General features: G+C 37.9%; 1 long non-coding RNA gene across 1 annotated transcript; it reads left to right on the top strand.

Annotated features, from left to right (window-relative positions):
- The first annotated feature begins 2,032 nt into the window (after positions 1-2,032).
- On the top strand, positions 2,033-18,343 carry LOC128137720 (uncharacterized). Its single transcript, XR_008233808.1, has 3 exons — positions 2,033-2,393; positions 16,632-16,756; positions 18,213-18,343. It is a non-coding gene; the product is annotated as an uncharacterized LOC128137720 (long non-coding RNA).
- The last annotated feature ends 620 nt before the right edge of the window (positions 18,344-18,963 follow it).

Here is an 18,963-nt window from a genome sequence, read left to right as displayed (position 1 = left end):
GGTTTTCAGGGTCTCTTGGATTCAAATAATTGATAATGGCATCATTTTAATTTCTAGTTTAATGTTATTTGCCATTGGTGCTCAGAACTGTATGAAACAAATAACTCAATCATATCAAATTTTCTTATTCTTTTGTGATTGGAAATAAAGGATATTTAATATATGACTATTTTCTATCTGTATACATATATTTTTCAATCTGGATTTTTTTCAATCTTTCTTCTATTCCAATGCTTATATTAAGTTAAAAATATGATTAGGATGCCTACACATCCCCTTTAGTTTCTGAAAACTGGTCAAATTATTAAATGAAATGTATTTATGCTGTATTTGCATTTACTTTCTTGGGATTTTATGCCACACATTGTCAAAAAAACCCAGCCTAAACCAAATTAGGAAATCAAAGTAATTTCATAACTAATAATTGTGGCTCAATTTGCTAATTAAAGCACATCCATTGAAGAAAAATAGCTGTATCATGTGGCCAGTTAAAACCATTCAAATTTTACCATTTAATATTCTGACCAAATAGCCCACAAATGAGTGGTAAACAAAGAATTTTCTCTGAAATTATCCGATGAAAAGTTTTGAATTACTGATACATTGAGAGATAACTGCAGTAAGAAAATGGAGACCAGCCTGACCAAATAAATTATCCCTTACAATATATGTACTCACCTCTAATTAAAAACAATAAAACCTTCTTCATGAATATTTAATCTCAACAAAAACTGTACCAGTTCAATTATAGTTGTTTGGAAAGGTTTATATTAAGAAACCATGTGATCTAGTAGTTCTGATTTTTTTCTTTAAACGCATGAATATTTTAGTACAAATTAAAATATTCTTGCCATCTAGTTCTGACAATGAATTGGGCCTATGCAGTAATTTCTTTAACAATAAGTGGTATTGCAAGAGGGTATGAAAAACATGAATATAGATGTTTTTGTTCCTAATATGAGAGGAGGCAGAGTATAATTTTATAAAGGAAGTCCAGGAACACTGGTCTGAGGATATCTTTACAAGTGTGTTTTAGATGATGGCAAACCATAATCAAACCTTACATATCATTACAGCTAATAAGTTGCTGAGCTAAGGAACTATTGTGTACCATCTTGGGTACTCTCAAGGAAGATAAGCAGCTTGATGTTGCGCTTTGCTTCTTCTGACACACTTCTAACATTTTGCAGTGCCTCTTGTATTGCTGACTAAACATAAGTCAGTTTCTTCCACGAAACCTAATGTTTCTATGACCTTTCCTGTTCCAGAATTTAAAAAAAATGCTTGTAAAGCGACTGTCCAGTCTGTTGTTTATAGATGAACTTATTGCACATTATAACAAGGCTTAATTTAGCATAATAACTTGTCACACTAAATGATATTCATTTGATTTTGACCATGCTTTTCAGCAATGAAATGAAATATTGGGCAGAATAAGGATGCTTATAAACAAAATCAGGCAAAATGTTGGTAAACGTTACAAAGTACTACTTGGAAAGTTGTGTTTTGTATACAGAAGGTTTCATTTGTCTTTCTTAATGAGATGGATTGAAGAAAAAGGACTGCAAGCTCATTTCATTATGTATTTGCTATATGCATTACTGTTCTGTAGATAAGACGACATCCAAACAGTAAGTTCTTGAATCTTGTGGTGCTGAATAGATAACATTGCTAGTCACATTCAAATTGAATTGAAATAAGTATATTGAGAGCATAAACTGTGTTTTCTTGCAGCCACCAAAACCTTGGCATTAATATAAAAGGTATTGTGCATGTTCTGGGTGATGAATGGATTGAGAGCAGCCCCGCGGAAATGAACTTGGGGATACTGGTGAGTGAAAAATTGGACATGACCTGACAGTGTGCACTTGCAGCCCAGAAAGCCAACTGTATTCCAGTCTGCATAAAAAAACGCATGGCCAGCAGGGCAAGGGAGGTGATTCTGCCCCTCTACTCTGCTCTGGTGAGACCCTACCTGGAGTACTGTGTTCAGTTATGGGGTCCCCAGCATCCGGCTCTGGGCACCCTGGTACAAGAAAGACATGGATCTGTTTGAGCAAGTCTAGAGGAGGGCCATGAAAATGGTCAGAAAGTTGGAACACCTCTCCTATGAAGGAAGGCCAAGACAGCTGGGGTTGTCCACTCTTGGAGAAGAGAAGGCTCAAGAAAGACCTTACTGCAGCCTTTCAATATATAAAGGTTGCTTATAAGAAAGATGAAGAGAGACTTTTTACCAAGGCCTGTAGTGACAGGACAAGGGGCAACGGTTTTAAACTGAAAGAGGATAGCTTTAGATTGGACATAAGGAAGAAGTTTTTTATGATGAGGATGGTGGGACACTGGAAGAGGTTGCCGGGAGAAGTTGTGGAAGCCCATCATTGGAAGTGTTCAAGGTCAGTTGGGATGGGTCTTTGAGCAACCTGATCTAGTGAAAGATGTCCCTGTCCATGGCAGGGGGGTTGGACTAGATGATCTCTGAAGGTCTCTTCCAACCCAAACCATTCTATGATTCTATAATTCTATGATCCTCTTGCCAAAACAACTTCTCAGTGCTCATTAAATTTTATGCTTATTGTTGGTCTACATATTCCTTTTTCAGTTTTCATACTTCTATTTGGTTTGTATCTTGAGCATATGAATTATACAAAAAACCTTAAAATTTTCCCTTTTTTTTGTTTCTGTTTTTGCATGTGTTCTGTAGTTTTTGTTTCTCTAATATCAGTCATTGTGTTTATATCCGTGCCTAAAACATGCCTATGATGTCTGGTTCCAATGGGATAGTACAAAGCGCTAAGAAAGAACAGGGAAAAAGGATGCAGCAGACTCATAGGGGAAGGCTCTGTGTGGAGTATACGTGCTTTGGAGTGTCCTAAATGCTGTGTGCTGTCCCAGAAGGTTTCATTAGTGGCCACTCAAGACAAAAAGTCTGTCTTGCTTGCTGCACAAGAGGTGCTTAATGGCACTGAAATTGTTTGGTTAATTAAGAACTCACCAGGAAGGACAGTGTTCTTCCTAATGTTCCTTGTAACATAGCAAATTATTGACTTTTGTTCACATTTAGAAATGAAGACATCATTTACAGATAGAGAAGAGTAAATGACATCCTAATAGGACTCTCTCCATTTTATACAACGTGCTATGCTCTTATCTCAGTTTGGTGTAAATCTGCAGTAGTTTCATGAAATTAATGGATTTTTTTCTATAGTTACACAAGAGTAATTAATGTAAACCTGTCAGGGAAAAGGCCAGAGGCCAGTTGTGCTGATACTCGTGTAGTTGCTCTGGGTACAATGAAACTATATAGTGGCTGTTTTTCAAGAAATGTCATTTAGATTTCCCCTCTGGCAATAAAAGAAGGAAATTTATCCATATCCTATTTCCCAGTTGTGATGTAAACACAATGATCTGTTAAATGTTCTCCAGTTTGAAATAATTAAGCACAAAATTTCTATAAATAAATAAGAACAACATTTCCATAGTGAAACCAGATATGTTCTTCTGCCTTCAAACTCCACCCATTCATCCCGTTCCCTTTTCCTTTCCAGAACGCTGCATGGTTATGCCACCTTGCTCCTTGCTGCCATAGGAGGTATTTTTGACAGCAGTATCCACAGGTCTTTCTACCAGGCCTGAAGATGCCAGGACATTTTCAGAACTGGTGAAATATACTGAATTGGACAAAGGGTTGGACCAAAGCTAAAATTCTAGACTGACCTACTCCCCAGGTGGTTTTCAAAACGGGCTACCATCAGTCCAGGATAACTGAACTGGGGAAAAGACTGATCCTTGTTCTGAATTCTGTAGATTTGATCTGACAAATGGCATTCTGTCAGTGAAGGGCAAACCCTCACAGTTCCCAGCTGTTTTGCTTATCTGTAAGTTTGGAACTAGTTTTCTGTAACTTTGCTGGTCTTAGATTGGTGAGTTTTTCAGATGCCTTATAAAGTGCTTGCTGAAATTGACAATCAAAACTTCTTAGGATAAACTTGGCTTTCTTTGAACATGCCCGATAAAACTGCTTAGAGCTCTTCAGATTGTTAAAGACAGTGCCTCAATACAAAGAAAAGCTGGCAAATATCAAAACCAAAGTAATGGTTATACATTAAATTCCAGGAAGACTATTGTTGTTGACTTTTTGAAAATAAAGAATACCAGTCAGCCTCCATACTGAGTGACATGCTTAAAAGTTAGATCTTGTCATCACCTGTTCTTCCTGTTTTTGATTTAATATTAAGAGCATATTTTCACGTTGTTGTTAAGAGGCTCTTTTGGTGCAAAATTGAGCCTGGTTTTACTCATTATCTAATTTTGGTTTTCCCAGTGATAGGGATTTTAATTTTGAATATGTAGAGAAATAATTTGTATTTTATTATCAAATGCGGGAAGCTGACATCTCAGTATTTTTGGCAATCTTGAATGCAAAGACTTCACTAAAAGAAAATGCTACCTTCTTTTCCATTCTTTTAAATAGTCTAGGAAATATAGCCTACATGCAACTCAGTCAGTGCAGGGAGGAAAACTGTAACAAGAGAGACCTGGTTATACTGTAAGAAAAGGAAGCTTTCATATAGTCACTTTTTGGTTTTATTTTGTTTAAATCGGCGTAAGAGCTGGGATACCCTTGCTCAACTGAACCATGGTTCTTCTACCCAGAATGCTTCTTATGACACTGAACAGACAAATGTGATCCATATAAGGCAAATAAAACATCACCACCACCACCACCACCACCACCATCATCATCATCATCATCTTGCCATCTCTATATGGTACTTTCTGTTTGTAGTTACCAAATTTTGTTAGAAGGTAAGATGGAGTATTAAAGCAAAAGTCTACATAATAGTATATAGAACTTGTCATGATTACCTTAGGGAGGGTAAATCTTAAGTTTTCCAGGCCCATTGTGTGTAGTGACATCAAACCTGCTTATCATCATCTTGCAAAATCTGAAGTGCTTCATACACCAGAAAAACTCCTTGTAACTTTGGTGGGGTTTTTTTCTGATTCTCAGAAAGTAATTTGATTTTAACTGGAGTAAATTTTATTTTTTTAATAATAATGTTTATTAATTGAAACAGTAAGGGCAGTATTTAATACTTGCATGATATCCTCAATATAGGAGATACTTTGGCGTTATATTTACAACATGAAATGATCAGATTTAATTCCAATAGTTTAAATACCAACACAAGGATCACAGCAAATTAAAAGCTACTGTGATATATTAAAGAATGAGCAAATGAATCATCCTCCCCTTCCCAAGCAGATTTGAATCAAACTTTTGAAATACGTATTGCTTATAATATGCATAATTAGTGTAATTAATATTGCAAGCGATTTAAGTTCTCTGTTACGCTTTGTGCTTGATGATATTGTTACAGCAGATAATGCTCATCTAGCTGGTGTGTTCTGAACAAAGAGCTGTCTTTATCTTGCTTTTCCTATAATGTCATTATGTAATGCTCTTTGCCTTATTCCTCTGTTTTTTCTCTCAGAGGATTACAGAAAGAAATTGCGTTTTGTGTTCTGATGCATGAAATACGGTTCTGTACTGGTTTTGGCTGAGCTGCTCACTCACTCCCTGCCAATGGGATAGGGGAGAGAATTAGAAGGGTAAAAGTGCTCATGGGCTGAGACAAAGACAGTTTAATAAATAAAGCAAAAGCTGCGCACGTAAGCAAGGTAAAATTAATTCATTCACTACTTCTCATTGGTAGGCAGGTGTTCATAGCACCATACAGGCTACTATGAAGAAATTTAACTCTATGCCAGCCGAAACCAGCACAGTTCCTTTTCTTACTGTTTTGACAGGAGCCACCCATGGGCCTTACTGGCCCTACCCCACCCCTGGAACCAGGAGTCCTGTCTCAGCCCAGTCCTGCTCCAGTGATGCCTCCACCCACAGTCCAGCGTCCCAGCCCTGGTATGTCCCAGCTCTGGCCCTGATGTGCTTGGGGGCTCCTGCTGCTGGGGAGGGGAAGAAACTCATTGGTCCTTCCTCCTCCTTTGGGGCTGATGGTTTGTGCTCTAAAATGCCCAAGCCCTCTTGCTCATTGTCTCCTTCAGCCGCCAGGCAACCCCCTGAGCCACCTGTGCTCCTACTGCCCCACTGCTGCAGGAGGGAGTTGCTTCACACAGGTTTTGTCCTTCTGGGATTTGGAAAGTAACAGTAGCCAAAACAATGCTTATAAAGACTTGTTTTGATCCACAGCATGGCCCTGTTTTGAGAAGAAAATAAAAAACTGTATAAGAACAGGGAAGGAGACATTACTATCACACCAACAGGGAAGTGTCCACCGGGTGTGTGCAACAGAAATATGCAGATGTTTCCAGGCTGGTTTTGCATGATCGTATCCACGAAGGATATCATTTCTTTCTGTCGCCTTTTTTACAGAGCAATAAGTCATGCTAATGTAGGTCCTTCTTCGACTTCCAGTGATGCTTTACTTAGTTCCTTTGACTGTCCCAAGCAGAAGGCAAGTTGTCACTAAGATACTACACCACTAACTTGTGGCAGGAATGTCCCATAGCCTTCATACCTGTGTTCTGCTGAGTTGGATCTCAGTTCTGCTCCTGGACTACTGACTGCTGTGAGCTAATCACTTTGCCCATGTGATGAAGTACTATGCTAATGCTTTCTTTCACCGTTTTCTCAGTGATTTGAGTGTGTAAGTAAAACATTTTTAAAGAGTTGGGAGGGTGCTGCTGTTCTAGCAAAAACCATTTCAATAATTGGTGTAATTTTATTGCAAGAGACTTGGGGAAAAAACTATAAAAGCAGAAGCACAACAGTTAATGCTAGGAAGATCTGTGTTGTTTTTTTTTTTACTTTTGTAATGAAGAATGCTTTTTATGTTGCACCTGACTGGCACTGAGAGCGTCTTCTCCAGAAAAGTCTTTTACTAAAGAATATGAAGTTTCTTCTTATGCATTTGTTATGTATTTGAGAATATATAGAAAGTATTCTAATTCTTCTTTTATGTAATTTCACAATGACACAACCTTCTTTTCCCTTTTGTGATACATTCATTTAAGTAATTCAGTCTAGCAGCAAGGGCCATCAAAATGTTCTATATTAGGTCCTCCTCTCACTCCCCCAAATTTAGCCATTGAAAAATCCTGAAGCAAGTAAGTGCATTCAATTCACAGTTCTGACACCAGTTCTTTATTTTCCTTGAGCAAATCTTCTAACTAACTGTTTTCTCTCTGAAGTGAAGAGAGTTGATGATGGTGTTTGAGCATTTAGGTGAAATGGCATTTTACCAAACACTTCATAGAGGAAGTCTGAATCTTTACAAATGGGGAACATGTTGCATACAAAGATGAAAATGCTTGCCCAGGGTGATCCCACAAACTAGGATTACGTGAGGTCAGGACCTATTGCATCCAGGTCAAGGAGTATACATGAATAATTTAGACTTCTGTAAAACATAAATAGCTGTTTTAGAAAATTCTTGGAAATAGAAAGTGTCACATAATGGTATTACAATACAAGCTATATGTAGGACAATCAGATCTATGGCTTGCAGCATCTTCCAGATGTTATTGCAGCACACAATTTTTAAGAAGCAGTTATTCTTTAAAAAGTTATTAGTGTATGTCATTGCATAAAGTAGTACATTGAAACTTTTGGTGTGTTCAATTCCCACTTTCCTTCTTTATTTCAAGTAATCACAAGTACCTGCTAAAAATGGGTGTGCCCAGAAGCTGGTTTCCCTGATTTCTTGTGTATATAACTTGGCTAGAATATAGAAAACAGGAAAAAAAGAAGCATGCTGAAGGTTTTTGAGGTGATGATAGTTTATTATAAGTCAAATGTGTGGGTTCTTCTAGCAGCTACAGTCCCACTGCCATTTGCATTTGTATAAAAAGCAGAAGCCTCTATCTCCAAAGACACGGGCCCTAAGACCTGACATAAAAATGACAAGTTAGACAGTGTAGTCTCCCTCTAGTCAATAAGCCTGACAGTTTCTGTCTCCTCAGCTGGAACATGCAGTTACCTGTTTAAACATTTACTAAATTAATTGCTGCCCCCTTCAAACAACACCCATGTAGAAAGGGATTAATAAGAACTTTCTTGGTTTTCTTATGAATTAAAAGCTGCTACAGTCTGTTCCTGCGCTTCACTGGGACCCTTTGCTTATGCCTACATTGATCACGGTGCAGCTAGCTGAGATACCAGTGGCATCAAAAGCAGCACTATGTAATTTCAAAACACACTGAAAAAGTGAGACGAATAAATATTTGAGCAGCTACCTTGTGCTGAGCCCCTCATGGCTGCAGTCAGACTCTGATCTAGAAATCCAAAAGGTGGGCCTTTCCCTTGGTGTAATTTTTAGGACTGGCAACCCAATTCGATTAAAATGTTAACATTCAACTGAGAGTTGCAAACATTTAAATTAGATCACATTATCAACTCTTTTTGAAAAAAGTAAAACTTAACTAAGAGAAATGAAAACGTATAAAATGTTAAAACATCCATTATATGATAGTGACATAATATTTGCTTAGAACTCTTACAAAGACAGTAAAATCACAAATGAAGCGACAGCAGTCTAAAGCAATGATACACATCTGTTAAATAGACACAGTTAAAAATTATCAGCTTTTCACAGATTTAATGGCATAGTATATTAAAAATACTTTCTTTAAGCTTTAAACTATAGTAATTTTATAATGAATCTTAATTTTTTAAAAACCAAAACAAAGCCAAAAACCAACAAAAAAACCTCAATACCACCCCTACTCCCCCAAGTCAGGTTTTTCCTGATAGGTGGTATGATAGGCTTTAGGTTTTTGTTTCATGGCACAGTTGGTTATATCTTGGCATATATGAATTTATGGCACATAAGCTTATGGACAACACATTGAGCAGACTACTAAATGAAAAATTAACTACATACTTTCTGGAAGCCTAAAGCCGTCCATGAATTGGTGTGTGGTGAAAGAGGAATTCTGATTTTCATTGTACCTCAGGTTTTAAACAAGATTTCTCTCAGATTTAACTCACTACTTTGTGCTATGTGTCACAGCTTTATTGATAACCTCCACTTGTCAGCTTCCAGATATGAGTGTTGCACATGCATATTCTAAGAGACTTATTGTGCATGTTTTCATAGGTCTCAGTAGTCTATCCAATTTTCTTCTCTTAATGATTTGATAGAATCATAGGTACCCTTTATTGTAGAGCCTGGACCTAGCTCTAAAATGTCTGCATCATCTTGACAGAGGAAATGTTTTAAGTATCTTCTTATGGGATCATCATTACTTGCTCCTCCCTTCTTAAAAACCTGTAATCTCACCTACAATAAAAAGTGTATTTATCCTGGGAATTGTCACATTTCCTTCTCTCCCTCCTTTCCTCTAAAATCTGTGAACACCCTTTGTGTTCTTTATCTTCCAAGAATATCTGGAAGCCCGATGGCTGTCTTGTGCTTTTAACATAACAAACTTTTTTTTACTGACCTAAGCTTCTATTAAGTTTTAATGGTCTCTCCTGTGTTGATCTTTCCCTTAATTCTAATTATCAATACCAAGAGGGATGTTTGGGGCTATGCCCTATCCTACCCTTTTTATGTTTCAATTTTAAGGATTAGCCACATCTGAAAGCTCTCCTGTTACACCAGCAACAGAGGTAGTCTGTCTCAGACAATTGAAAACCCACCTGGGTAGAAGCATTTATTTACCAGGTCTGCCAGGGTATGTGTAAGACAGTAATCACTCTTGCGTCAAAGCTGAGAAATACAGGAAAGTGTAAAATAAAAGAACAGAAGGAAATTTTATTATGAAACTCCAGAGGGACATCAGTACTCTGTGCATAGCTTATGGCTTCAGTAAGACTTTGTAATATTTCTATATATGTCTATTCTAAATCTTTGAAGATGCACACCCAGTTCATGAAGTGTATGACAGTTTGAGCAGATTATGAAGGCAAAGAATTTGTGCTGTCCTTCATAGAAGAAATTTTAGATGCTAAGTTATTGTTTGCAAAATGCTTCAGCAAATGTCTTGGTATTATTCTGTTTTAGAGCCAGTGTAAGGGAGTTCACATATTTTGTTGTATTGAGTTCTTCTCTGTCTCATGTACCAGAGAGAGACATAAGTTCCAGTTCCTTGATTTCTTCCCATGAGAAAAGCAAAGCCTTGGACACACCAGTATAACTCTGCTTCCAAAGGGCAGAAGATGAGACTTACAGCTAGCTCTGCAGGTTCACCCTAGCTTGTGGACGTGGCTTTCAGGCCTGGTTTTACAAGAGGGACCTTGCTTCGATTGTTTTGTATATGAATTAGACTTGTAAATAGTACTTTTTGGAAAAGAAAAGGTTATTTACATCAATGATATTGAATCTTGCCTTTATCTAATAAAACTTTCTTTATCCAAAAGGAGGAGGGGGTAAAAGAATATAATCTAAAAGTAAAATATAAATAAGAATAAAAGTAAAGAGAAAACCCAGTACAATTTTAAACCAAAAACCACTGGAAATACTGGGGATTGAATGAATGAAACTGTGTTTGCTACTGATTTTCCAACTGCAGGTCTTTGCTTCTCCTTTTGTGTTTCTATCTAGCAATAATAGGTCTGTTTTTCCTTAAGGAATAGCTGGTCTAATGCAACATTTTCGCAAGTCATGGGAATGTTTTTGTCAAATCCAGGAGTCAAGGGTAAAGACGAAACAAACACATAATCAAGTCCTTTTTGCCACATGTATAATATCTCATTTTTATTTCTAGTTGGATTTTTTTCCGCTTTATTTGTTGGTACCATTAGTAGAACTGCCCACACCGTGGGTATTGTAACTCCAAACTTATCAAGATGCTCTTACCTTCAGACACTTGTACTCTCTCTTCCACTACTAAGGAGTACAGACTTTCATTTATCTGATGCCAGTCACTACTCTGTTTCTTAATCCCTCCTCAGAAGTACTTTGTCTGACTTCGTTATGGAACATTCGTCACTGAAGCATTGCTGGTCTGATCTGATGATGCTATTACAGTGTTCATTGCATGCCTCAGATTTCAAATAGCTTGTTTTATATTCACCAGAAAAGACTTATTTTTTAATCAAGTACAATCGAGAGTAGCCACATTTGAAAATGTTATATTTTGTATTCTATTTATATTAAAAAAGGGGTTGGAGGGAAAGACCCTGACAGTAATATAAGTACTTTCCCAAAGTACTACTTAAAATGGCAATACTATTTAAAATGGCAAGTGCAAACAACCAAACTAAAATGAAGTTTTCTTTTACAAATGTTACATTAATTGTGGCTTTTTCCTGTATTTTAAGAAGACAGATATTTTGAATCCTCTAATCACCACCGGCACTATGTTTCTTCCTTTAAATAGTACATTTGCAATATGTCCCTTGTTAAGTGAGCATTTCAGTCTCGGTTTAACAAACAGTATGTTCAAAATTACTTTAGAAAGCATTGCTTGATTCTATTAAAAAAATATTTGAGCAATCAATCCTGACAAATTACAGTAGAAAGACTAATTTGTGCAGACAGAGAAAGCTTTTGTTAGATATTTTTATGTGCTGAGTTTCTTCCTAACATTTCGGTAGTCAAGCTACAGAGCCAAATCATCTCTGTTATAATCTGTGTGAAGTTAATGGAGAAGTTTTATGGCTGAATTTGGTGAATTAAGTGTGCAGCTGGAATACACAGCTACTCTGTAAAGCAAAAACAGAATTTATGATCTGCTTCATATACCTCCACAGATTTTTATGCTGCACCTATTCCCTTCCTGTTCAACTTCTTTACCTTGTCTTGGTCCACGTTTCCCAGAGTATGGCAGAGTTGATTTCTTGACGTGAGAGACAAATTGCTGGAAAATGAGGAATTATTGCACAAAATATGTGACTTTGAGAACGGAGATATTTGTTGATTGACTAGATAAAACATGAAAAGACTTAACATCATGAAGGGATGCTGTGTATACTGCCTTGCTCTCTAAAAAATTGTCAGTGTCTTTCATGGTGGAGTTTTATACACAAGGTCATATAATGGAGTTATGTAATTCTCTCTCCCTCAGCGTGTTCCTTTCTCCTTCCCCCTCCCTTTCCCTCTTTCCCTCCCCTTCTTCCTTCTTGGTTCTCTGGTCTTATTTCTTCCTTTCTTTTCCTGTTGGTATGGAAATGACAAAATTGTGTTAGTATATGAAGTTGCATTGTTTGTATGTTTGTTTGAGTTACATACATTTTAGTAGAATACTGATTGAATCAATGGTCAAAGTGGTAGAAGTACAGCATTTTAAAGGGATCTTACTGATTAATTCTGGAAGAATCAGTAAGGTAGTCTGTTTCATACAAAAGGTTTAAACATGTAGAAGAAAACTTTTTAAAGTTACTTTTTTCATTTATCACTCTGCAGGAAGTAAACATTATTTAGGCTGTTCATTTCATGCTAGGCCTTTGACATTAATCTTCAGTAAATGAAGACAGGTCTCTTGTACCTATGTAATTCAGGGATAAACCAAACAGAATAGGTAAAGATTTATAGATGAGGTCATTCTTCAAGAAAAGGTTAGAGTGAAGGAAAGTATGCAGAATTATAGATAGCTCTAAAGATAGAAAAAAATTCAAACAAGGTTTTGGCCACAGTGGTCTGAACAACTGGGGAGACAGGCTTAACTTTCAGGAATAGGCTGGATGTGCTTAAATGTTGGCAGGATGTAGTTCTTCACTTGGCACATGATGCACTACAGGTTTTTGTAAAATATATATACAAGTCACTTCCAATTTACAGTCGTAGTTACAGTCTAAAATGTGTGTGAGAGAAAGAATGGCCACTGAAGATATCTCAGGCTCTATGCCCAGATTCTTGATAGAAATCTTTTACATGAAGGACAAATGCTTTTAAGATATTTCAGAAAATGAATGTGGATTTGCCAAAATAGAACCAAGCAGAAAGCACAAATACATTCTGAAATATACTGGGAATAACAAAGAATGACAAGATTCTTTGTTATTTTATGTCCTATTCAAGAAACTGAGTTAAGGTCATTTCACTGTTCTTAGTTCTGGAAATATAGATATTGCACTGAGCAGAAGACATTCTATTACTGAGTGTAGAATCACAGAATGATTGGAAACAATCTCTGGAGGTCATCTTGTCCACCATCCCTGCTCAAACAGGGCAACCTAAAGCCAGTTGTGCAGGGCTGTGTCCAGATAGCTTTTGGATATCTCAAAGGATGGAGACCCCAACACATCCTTGGGCAACCTGTTCCAGTGTTCAGTCACCCTTAAAATAGTGTTTCCTGATGTTCAAGAGGAACCTCCTCTGTTTATTTGGTTTAGTACCTGCAAAATAAAAGTTAGATTAAACTAATGAACACTGTAATACTTTCAAATTGATCTGCCTTTTGAAGCTTGATAGTGTGTCAGCCACACACAAGTTTCTTAAACATTTTTAGTGATCTGAAGGGCACTTAAGAAAGAGGGACCTTAATTTTTCTTCAAAAGAAGATTGATATTAATTGGCTTTATTAAAGCTATGTAGACTTTGCTGAAGTATTTCTCTCTTGTTAATTTCAATATGTTCAATGAAATGTTCTTGAAATGTTTCCTTTTAACTATCTGGCATCACTTCTAACAAAACATTCCTTCATCCCTCTAGAACTGGAAATTCCTGCCTATTTCAAGTCAGCATTTTTTCAGTCTCTCCCAGTTTGAGTTTCATTTTGAAACTCAGTATTTCAAGAGGCTGTGTATAAACCACTGAACTGTTAGTAGCATTTGAGATGTGTGTACTAGTCACCGGTTCCTATTGATCTAACCTGAATATTAAGCTTTATCTTTCAAAGGCATCAACTATCAACTGACTTCAATGGAGATCTGTGGCAATAATCCACATGCTTTAACTAACATTTATTTGATTATCTTTATTTTTTTTTTAATATTGTGGCTTCTTCTTTTTCATTCATGTGTGAAAAATGTGAAAATTTCTAAGCCTGTGTAAGGAATTGGCTTCTCAAAATGTTTTTCTGAGAGTTGTGTAATAGCATTTGTAATTAAAAGTAAGTGTTGCCATTGGCTTCAATGGAAGCCGAGTTGAGCCGATGCAGCACACTTAGCACACTTCAGCAACTCAGCAATTCACCTGCTTCCTTGTCATGTGTTCTTTGGTACTGATGGGAATTTCTGTCCCTTAATTTCTATGCTCTTTACTTTAGAATTAATGTACACTATTACATCATATCATACAAATTTTTCTACTGGTAGCATAGGAAAAACAATTCAGGAACTTTATAAGTTCTGTCCTGGAAAGACATCACTTTATATTGTTTTTATTATATCATTTTTATTTTAAGTAATATCTCTCTTTTCTTCTTCCCTTCCCAGACATACAAACTCTCAGGTAAGTTAAAAGAAAATGTAACTGGAGAATTCCAAAATATATGCCTTAGTGATTCAACAAGGAGGGAGACTTGGGTGCATGTACACCTCAGTGAGCTCAGCAACACCTAATCTGTGCCTTGTTGTGGTTTAAGCCCAGCTGGCAACAAAGCACCATGAAGATGCTTGCTTACTCCTCCTCCCCAGCTCTGGTGGGATGAGGGGGAGAAAATATAAAGACACACTCCTGGTCGAGACAAGGACAGGGACGCATCGCTCACCACTTATGGTCACAGGCAAAAGACAGGCTCAACTTGGGGAAGAAACAAAATTAATTTACTACAAATCAAATCAAAACCAAGATAATGGGAAATAAAACCAAATCTTACAACACCTTCCCCCACCCTTCCCTCCTTCCTGGCTGAACTCCACTCCTGGTTTTCTCCATCTCCTCCCCCCAGCAGCACAGGGGGACGGGGAATGGGGGTTGGGGTCAGTTCGTCACACATTGTCTCTGCTGCTCCTTCCTCCTCAGGGGAAGGATTCCTCACTCTTCCCCTGCTCCGCCGTGGGGTCCCTCCCATGGGAGACAGTCCTCCATGATCTTCTCCAACGTGGGTGCTTCCCATGAGCTGCAGTTCTTCACGAACTGATCCAGCGTGGCTCCTCTCCATGGGCTGCAGTCCTTCAGTCACAGACTGCTCCAACATGGGCTTTCCCATGGAGTCACGGCCATCTTTCAGGGCATCCCCGTGCTCCAGCATGGGCTCCTCCCCGGGCTGCAGGTGGGCATCTGCTCCCCCCGCTCCCCTCCATGGGCTGGGGGGGGACAGCCTGCCGTCTCACCACGGGCTGCAGGGCCATCCCCTCCTCCCCCGCTCCTCCTCCCCCTCCTTCCTCACTGACCTTGCTGTCTGCAGAGGGGTTCCTCTCATATTCCAATCCCCCTACTCACTACCGGTTCCCCTTCTTAAATCTGTTCTCCCAGAGGCGCTACCACCATCACTGATGGGCTCGGCTTTGGCCAGAGGCTGGTCTGACTTGGAGCTGGGGAAGCTTCTAGCAGCTTCTCACAGGAGCCACCCCTGCAGCCCCTTCCCCCCACTACCAAAACCTCACCACACAAACTCAAAACATGCCTGCAGGAAGGCACCACACACACATTTCCATTTTTTTCACGGGATAAAGGAGATAGAATTTTCAATAGGAAAATAAGTTAGTTTGATTTTTTTTTTTTTAAATTAAAAATACCAATTTTCTGAGGGAGAAGAATACCCTGACCCCGTCTTCCCTTTTACTCAGCAGCTGTGGAACATAATGGAAATTCAGTGTGACTCCATTTGCATCAGATAAGAGTGTGAGACACCCAAAATACAGCATTCTTAAGGTATCGCAGTGGCATTGTAAATTGATGTGGGGGAGCTGAGTCAGCTCTTTTTCATTTCTGATCAAAATATGTTTCAATGAGAGCTGAAAAAATACTGCAGGAAGCAGACAGATTTGGAAGAAAAATCCTGTCAAAAATGCATAATGATTCATAATTTGTATTGCATGCAAATAGGCAAGGGATGGCAGAAAAAAAACATTCCTTGCCTATTAACAGAATAGAATAGCTCCTTTCATTGCTAATGCTCATTGTGTATGTCATAAAACAAGTGTTCATCCTAGTCCTGTCAAAAGTGTTTCCTGTACTATACACTTCTCTCGCTCTTATATCATAAAATAGTCCCCAGCATGTGGTAGCACTAAATCTTTACAGACTACTACTTTGCCAACCAATTTGATTTCCATCAATATAGGTTGGACCAGTCATATCTGCTCCTTTCCCCTTTCTTCCCTTCTTTACTGCTCCTTTCAGCTTGTAATTAATGTCCAGTATTTAGATGTTTTCCTTATGTATGTTTTGTTTTAGTCCTGGTGGTAGTGCTTCATCTCCCCATGCCATCTTGCATTTTCTGTTTTTAACCTCAGTACCACAGTTTGTCCCTTGCAAGGCTTACAATGTCAATTGCAGGAGGAAGCTAATCTTAGTTGGAATATCTAGATTTTAGTGTGTTATAAATAACTATGAATTGTAATTAAACATCCCTTTTGCAGTTGGCATCTCTTTTCCTTCCATTTTTTCTCTTGTACTTAACTCATTTAAATAAGCAAGTTAAAAGGTTGTGTACACTGGCAGTCTTATTAGTATCCTCCACTCTGGCCAGTCCAAGGTGGCCTGGTGACCTCGTGCATGTGATTTACAAGTTGTAGAATACAGAGAAGTAATGTGTGATGATTTTTGTCTTTACAGATAAAGCTTTGTCCTGCAGCTTGAGCAATACAGAAGGTTTTGGTTTTTATGTAGGTAATAACTTGCCATGGTCAGCACAATAGGTACACAGAGGCCACAAATACAAAAAAACCAAAGGTCCACAGGTAAGATTTTTATGATCTTTGGGTGAAGTGCTGGTGATAACATCAGACACGCATTTAAATAAAACAAACTTTCTTGGGATTCCCTCTCCAGCTGTTGTCAAGCAAGTAACTGAAGGAGGCAATATGTGCATGTTTTTTCTTCTCTTTGTTGTTATACACATTGCAGTAGGGCTGCTTATTAACATTTTGTTTAAAAAGGAATTTACAAAGTGATGCTAACTGGGGTTAGAGGTCAGAAAGAGTACAGAGGCACAACAGTGAGGGTGAGAAAATGATTAAATTAAAAAGGGATTTTGGAATCCTTCTTTGGCAAATGTTTTCCCAGTGCTGTGAAGGTGATGTGAAGGTGTTGTGAAGGTATTAACACGATCAAGTGGAGTATGTGGGGGACGGTCTCCTGCAGAAGGCATAGTAGATCTTGAAGAAGCTCTTTTTTATAGTGTTGCATTCTACCTTAGTGAAGCAGAAAACTGTTTTCCTGCTCAGCTGAAATTTCCACCCATCCTCAGAGGGAACAACTAACACAGTACCAGGTGCCTGTTAGCTTCACCAGAAAGATGCATGTTCTAGTTAAGCCTACTAGAGACCGTATGTTAAGTCAGAAATTAAATCCATCTTGCTCACTGCATGCTGCTTTTCCATCTCTGTTGTATTGCAGCAAAATGTGTGTTGCTGCCCTCCTTCTTTAGCATCTTAGCTGCATGTGGCTATGCCTCAGGACTGCTATAAAACCAGTTTCCAGTCTGCTTCTGACAACTGCAGATATCAGTATAGCAGTAAGCTTCCAAACATGGAAGACCTTTTTCCAGCTGTCTGGTCCCATTCCATTTGTTGCCATGACTTAACTAATGGTGTGATGGGAAGGTCTTGTCACAGGATGTTCAGGATAAGTAAATTGCGTCCCTAAAATGAAACCAGCTCAGATGAGTTCTGATAAAATAGGAGATAATTCAATATACCCTCTGTGTAAAATATGACATCATGATTACTCAAGATTTGGGAAAGGCTTTAAAAGTCTAAGTTCTTCACCTTATTTATTTCATTGCCAATTGGGTAAATTAAATGCATTCTCATTTAGGGTATTCACTTTTCACTCCTATTAGATCTGTTTAACAAGTTCTTTAGACTGCATAAGACAATGCAATCATAGGTTGTTGGTTTTTTAGTACCTAACAATAATTGTAGCACCTTTTAATGCTTAGAAGCAAGTCTTGGGACCTATGGTAAACTGAGAAACTCTTTTTTCATTAGCTTACTTTTATTTAGCATTAAAGTTTATATTGTTTAGATGTAGATACTATGCTGACATGTTCTTTAGGTATAGGAAAACCTATCAGGGAATGCAAACCAACTCTAGTTCACTGCAGGCTTCAGGCAGGTATAACTTGGGGAGAGAGGAGCAGGGTGAAAAAAAACCCCAAGTAAACCTCCCAAGATTCTGATTTCTCTATTTCAGGAAGAAAATTATGCTTCTCAAAGATTTGGATGCTGGAATAAACTTCAGCAAAGACAAGTTAGACAGCAGATAGCTGGCAAGAAGATAAAGGAGATATGTTCAGTTAATAAATCACATCTCTGAACTCCTAAGCATAACAGCTCCACATGTGTGTAATTTATATATATATATATTAAATGAATGTATCTATAAAACACACACACACACCATCCCACTGAATACTCAGTCTATTAATGTTTCCAAAGCACTTGTCATGGTTCTGTCTAAGCTTTGTGCAGAATTAAAACACCGCCATAAATATTTCAAAAGTAGCAATTAATTGTCCTTCTTATGCCAGATAAAATAATAAGCTGCTGTTTCTCAAGAAAAATGACAGTTGCACTCCTGCTTTCATTTTAGTGAAAGACTGTTGTTTTATAATCCTATTGTTTTGCTTTCACTTTGGTCCTTTGGGAAATCTTCAGTGATGAAGCAGGTCTTCTAAAATAATCTAAAGATTGTAAGGTGATGACTTTTCTTAGATCTAATTTTGGAAGATATTTCAGACTTAGACCTACACTTAGCTGTTAAGTGTAGTGCACTTGTTAATCACAGCAGTAACAGCTACAGAAGAAAGCCTTGGATCTGTGCCAGAGCATTGCACTGCAACAGCTACAGACCTTCAGTCTGAGTGAAATAAAGCAAAAAACACATTTCTGAAAAGATCTTCGTATGTCCTCTGAATGGTTCCTTTCCCAATGTGTAGGTAGCT

The sequence above is a fragment of the Harpia harpyja genome, chromosome Z (assembly GCF_026419915.1).
Source record: "Harpia harpyja isolate bHarHar1 chromosome Z, bHarHar1 primary haplotype, whole genome shotgun sequence".
NCBI classification, from domain to species: Eukaryota; Metazoa; Chordata; class Aves; order Accipitriformes; family Accipitridae; genus Harpia; species Harpia harpyja.
This window is presented reverse-complemented; position numbering and strand designations above follow the sequence as displayed.